Source organism: Sapajus apella, unplaced genomic scaffold, assembly GCF_009761245.1.
Source record: "Sapajus apella isolate SASKATOON/1434 unplaced genomic scaffold, GSC_monkey_1.0 scaffold253, whole genome shotgun sequence".
Taxonomy (NCBI): domain Eukaryota; kingdom Metazoa; phylum Chordata; class Mammalia; order Primates; family Cebidae; genus Sapajus; species Sapajus apella.
The window spans coordinates 173,310-178,428 of record NW_022437193.1 but is presented as its reverse complement, the minus strand read 5'-3'; the positions used below and the strand labels follow the sequence as shown (position 1 = coordinate 178,428).

Below are 5,119 nucleotides of genomic sequence, written 5' to 3'. Positions count from 1 at the left end.
AGAATGATTCCCTGATCTTCTGATCCCTAGGCTCCTGGTTCTTTGTTTTCTTGACACTATGACAGGATTCTGAAAATGTCTCCCTTTAACTGTCTCTAGGTCCTCAGTAGAACTACAGTAAGAAACTTCTTATTGAGGCTCTCATAAGTAATAGAAAGGAGAAAACTGTTCAGCCAATAAGAGTAAGCCATGCCAAGCTGAGGGAGGCATAAAAGGCAAGTCCAGCCGAGTAACCCACACTCTGCATTTGGACGTGTAAGAGAGAGCACCTTTCACTTGAGCTTCAACATGGGAAGGGGAAATGAAGACTCTGATCTCCACTGCTCCTCTATCCAAAGCTCCACAGTCCAGCCCCATTTCCAACAGATCTCCTTCACAGAAAAGGGCTCAGATGAGAAGAAACCATTCAAAAGAAAAGACAAACCACCTCCTCTCAATCCAGTGAGAGGCACGTACAAAGGCAAGGTAAGCCCTTGGGCTGTTTCTATGGAGGCTGGAGGAGGGCTGGAATCAGGGATACTGAGCTATGTGTCTTTTATAAGGTTTTATTTTGATATTGGGGATGGGAAATGGCTTAGTGTCCTCAGGGGATTTTGCAAAATGTGTTCATTCATGACACTGGCAGAAGGGCTTCACTTGGAAGACTGTCCACACAAATGCATCAGAGATAGACTATGGGACTCTGCCTAGGGAAAGGTGAGTTACTTAAACTTTCTTTTGCAGTAGGATCGGAGCCCAATCCAAACGAGGAGAATTCTGAGAAAACCAAGCTCAAAGCTGGAAACAGCACTGCCAGATCAGGTAAGATTTGACTCTTTCAAGGTAGGAAGGGACAGGGCAGCAACACAGGCTCCCCTGGCAAGGAAACTGGGAGCTTATTGGCAGCCAGGGCCCTACAGATTTTGGACACTGGAGAACAGAAGAGAGCTGGGGTTTGGTGATAACCTCAGCAGTGTCCAGGTTGGACTTTGAATTTCAGGGTGTTCAGTTGGAGGTACTTTCTCAAACTCTCACTGTATCCACAGAACGAGAGTCCAGCTCATATCAGGGAAACTGCAGGAGAAGAACAATCAGTTCCAAGGAGAGCTGCCAAGACAGAGCAGGTAGGATCTTGGTGTTTTTTGTTGTTGGTGGTGTTTCTTATGTTTTGTTTTGTTTTGCCCCAAAGGCCAAATAATCAGAAAACTTTTATATTAGGCTTAAGCAGGAAGGGAGTTACTTAGTGACAAGACAATTTTTGAGATCTTAGCATCCAGAATATATTTGGGGACTCAGAAGTGGTTCAGCCTCACTTTATTCCAGTGGTGAGATGGTCAGGAAGGAGTGGGAGAGACAAGTGGGGTTCACCTGAGCACACAGGAGTTTCCAGAAATGAGAGTCTGTGGGAACTGTTCTGGCGAGTCTCTCACATGCTTTCTCTGTAGGGAACTGTCCAAAAGAGGAGTGTAGCTTAACAATGAAAAAAAAAAGTCAAAGTCCTCCATTGCTGTGCACAACAGTGAAATCCAGGAGACCTGTGATGCCCACCATAGGAGACATTCGAGGGCTCACACTGGACACAGCAAGCAGCACAGGTCTCGGGCACTAGGAGTTCAACCACTGTCACTTCAAAAAAGCTTGGTGACCTATGTGCAAGCTACATCGGAGGCTATTTATCAAGACCTAGCTCAGGTGTGGGCACAGCTCGTCCACTCTCCACTGACCTGGGAGCAGTTCACATGGCTCACTCAGCTCCAGGGGCTCTGTGTGTTCATGTGCAGACCTTCTATGCCATGGCCACGCAGGTAGCTTATGCCTTCCCTGCTGAGGACTGGCTTGTCCCAGACACACTGCCTGGTCCTTGGGATTCAGCCCTGGATAGAGAATTCCACCCCTTCTCTGGCCAGGAGATAACTGAGCCTGTCAGTGGATCAGATGAAGCTTAAGCTGCAAGCACCCTGACCCTATTCAGCAGATGATGCAGCTCTGGGAATGAGAACAAGGACCTGCTACTTCTCAGATTCTTCCAGATGATCATCAGCAACGATTTTAGATGCATTGTGTTAATAAATGACAGAACCTGAAACAGTCACAGGAAAGAAACTTGAACAATATATCAGAATGGTAAGCCCTGCATTTTGCAGACGGCTAAGGCTACAGACTGATTTTATACTTCATGTTAGATATTTGGTGCCTTTTGGATATCTGATGACAGTCATGCATTTATATGTAATCAGGAAAATATTAGAATGTAATCATATGAGTTTGCATATTTTAGATTGTAGGAAAGTAAATATAAAATTATATGCTTTTTTAAATTGAGAGTCTTCCTATGTTACCCAGGCTGAAGTGCAGTGGCACAATCTTAGCTCACTGCAACCTTCGTCTCCTAGGTTCAAACAATTCTCATGCCTCAGCCTCCCAAGTTGCTAGGACTAAAGGCATGTATATATATTTTTTTCTTGTATTGTTAGTAAAGACAGAGTTTTGGCTAATTTTTGTCCTCATATTGTTAGCAGAAACAGATTTTTGTCATGTTGGCCAGGTTGCTCTTCAACAAAAGTGATCCACCAGCCTTGGTCTCCCAAAGTGCTGGGATTACAGGCATGAACTGCCTTACCAAGAAATTGCTCCTCTTCTAATTCAGAAATGGTTGTAGGTTCTCACTCTTCCAGCCTGAACCCATGGAGCACTAATATCCACAAACCAAGAATAACATTACCTGTGAGAAAATGTCTATACATTTTTACAGTTTGATATAATTATAGTAAAATTATTATGTAATTAGTCTACTTTTAATATTTTACATAAAATTTAAGTCAAAATACATTAAACAATAAATGGTTGTACTTATTTTTTCAGCTGCCTCATGTATTTTTATTTTAAACATCCTTAATTTAAATTATATTGTATTTTACACATTTCAATTGATTGTACTTTATTACAGAATATGAAGATTTCATAATATACCACAATACAGCATATTTTGTCATATTTGACATGTATTCTACTTGCATTTTATACTGACATACAATCTTTCACTGTGTAAGTGTATTATTTGTTTGGTTGCTTTATAATTTTCATTCAATGTAATAATGAAATAAAAAATTAATGTTGTTTGGAATTTTAAATTTTAAGATAATTTGTCTCTCTTCCATATGGAATTTGTATTTACCACAGATGTGAAAATGAGAATGTCTTATCTTCACTTTTGCATCATCCTAACCCTGACCTCCCCACAGCCCACAGCTCTTGTCAGTCAAGGAACAGTGTTCTATCACTCCAGTAAATGGGACCAATTAAATGATAATACAAAGATATAAATTGGCAATATAGAGCTTTTGTTCTCCACCACTGCAATAGAAAAGAATCACAGTAATGTGAATCATGCAATTTTTGGGTTGACACTGCTTATAAAATTATGCTTACTCTATGCTGTAAAATATGCCTGAAATAGATTTATGTCTAATAAACAAATGCACTTACATAAATAAGGTGTCTAAATAACAATGTACATACATTAATGAAAATGAACTTTGTTGCTAAAAAGAAGTTGACACACACAACTGGCTCATATAATGTTGAAAAATAGAGGTGGAGAGAGTAACAGAGACAGAGAAAGTCAGGGATGGAGAGAGAAAAGGACAGAGGACAGTGGAAAGGAGAAAGGGGGGAGAGAAGAAGAAAGGGCGGCAGTGAGTGAGGGAGGGAGGAAGGGGAGGACAGAGGGAGAAAGACAGCAAGAGACAGAGGGAGGAAGGCAGAGAGAAATCCATCCTCACGCTGTGATGCAGGAAATGTCTCTTTTCTCTGTGGTTTCACTCTCGTTTCTACAGGAAAATGAATGAGACCCACACACCTGCATGAATGAGACTATCACGGCAAACGGGACACCCATAAACATTGCTGCCTTCCTGGAGAGAAGGCCTGAAAGACTCAAGACAGTCTTGGAGGGTCATTTCCGCACTCCACACTTCCAGGGTGGTTTCTCCCTGAAAACGTGTGTGAGCCCAGAGAGAGGCTTCCAGTTTCCATGGAATTCCTGGAGAACCACAGAGAGCCAGCCCCAAAAGCACCCCTTCCCCTTCCTCTCTTACCCCACCTTCACCCACCCCACAGCCCTGGTACCTGTGGTTTTTGGCTTCGGAGGCAGGGCTACCTGGGCCACTTGGGCCCCTGAGTTCATGCATATTCATGAAGGGAGGGGCCGGTAAGTCTTTATAAGAGTCACTGGTGGGGCCAGCCTCCTGGCTGGACCTGTGTGCAGTGCAAAGTTCGACTGAAGGGCACAGAAGCCCACCAGCCTCTCTTTGCTGGTGTCTGACTGTGAAATTCTGGCCAGGTCTCCCCGCAATGCTTCTCCCCACGCTTTCAGATAGCTCTGTCCACGTGGAAGCCTGGGAATGGCGAAGAGACTCATTTGGATCCGGAGCCAAAGGGATGCCCTGCGAAAGTGCTTTGAGTGGAGCTATACCCAGGAATCTCCACCAGAGAACAGCTGGCCCAAGCAATAGGCACTCCAGAGCCCAGGGTCCAGATTTGGTTTCAGAATGAGGGATCAGGCCAGCTTAGGCAGTGGCATTGGGCATCTGGTCCCTGGCCTGGAAAACGCAGCATGGAAGAAGGCAGGCGAATGCGGACTGCAGTCACCCAGTCCCAGAATGTCACGCTCCTCCAAGCCGTTCAGAAAGATCACTTTCCAGGCATCCCCACTGGAAAGGAACTGGCCAGAGAGACCAGCCTTTCAGATTCCAGGATTCGCACAGGGGGCTTCTGTGAGCCAGACAGCAAGGTCCCTCCCTCTGCTCCAGCCCAGCCAAGCTTCACAGGCAGAAGAAATCTCCCAACCTTCCCCGGCACTGGGGACTTTTCAGTTTGCTGCCCTGGCTCCTCCAGAAGTGGCATTCACACCCTGAGATTCCTTAGTGACCTCCACACCCCAACAGATTTGGGGAAACAGGACCCGCAGCACGGCAGCCTGCTGGGCGTGGGCTTAGTGGGACAACTTGGGCCCACTCAAGCTGAGTCACAGGGGTCCACAGACAGCAGGCCAGGCTTTCGGACCACCCCAAGCAGAAGTCGCATCCCTTTTTCCACCACATTCTTCAGGGGGGTGGGCGGAGACATCTGTCCCGGAAAA

At 45.1% G+C, this 5,119-nt stretch overlaps 1 pseudogene; it reads left to right on the top strand.

Moving 5' to 3' along the window:
* The first annotated feature begins 260 nt into the window (after positions 1 to 260).
* Positions 261 to 1,925, top strand: LOC116545281 (annotated as a pseudogene).
* Positions 1,926 to 5,119: the final 3,194 nt, after the last annotated feature.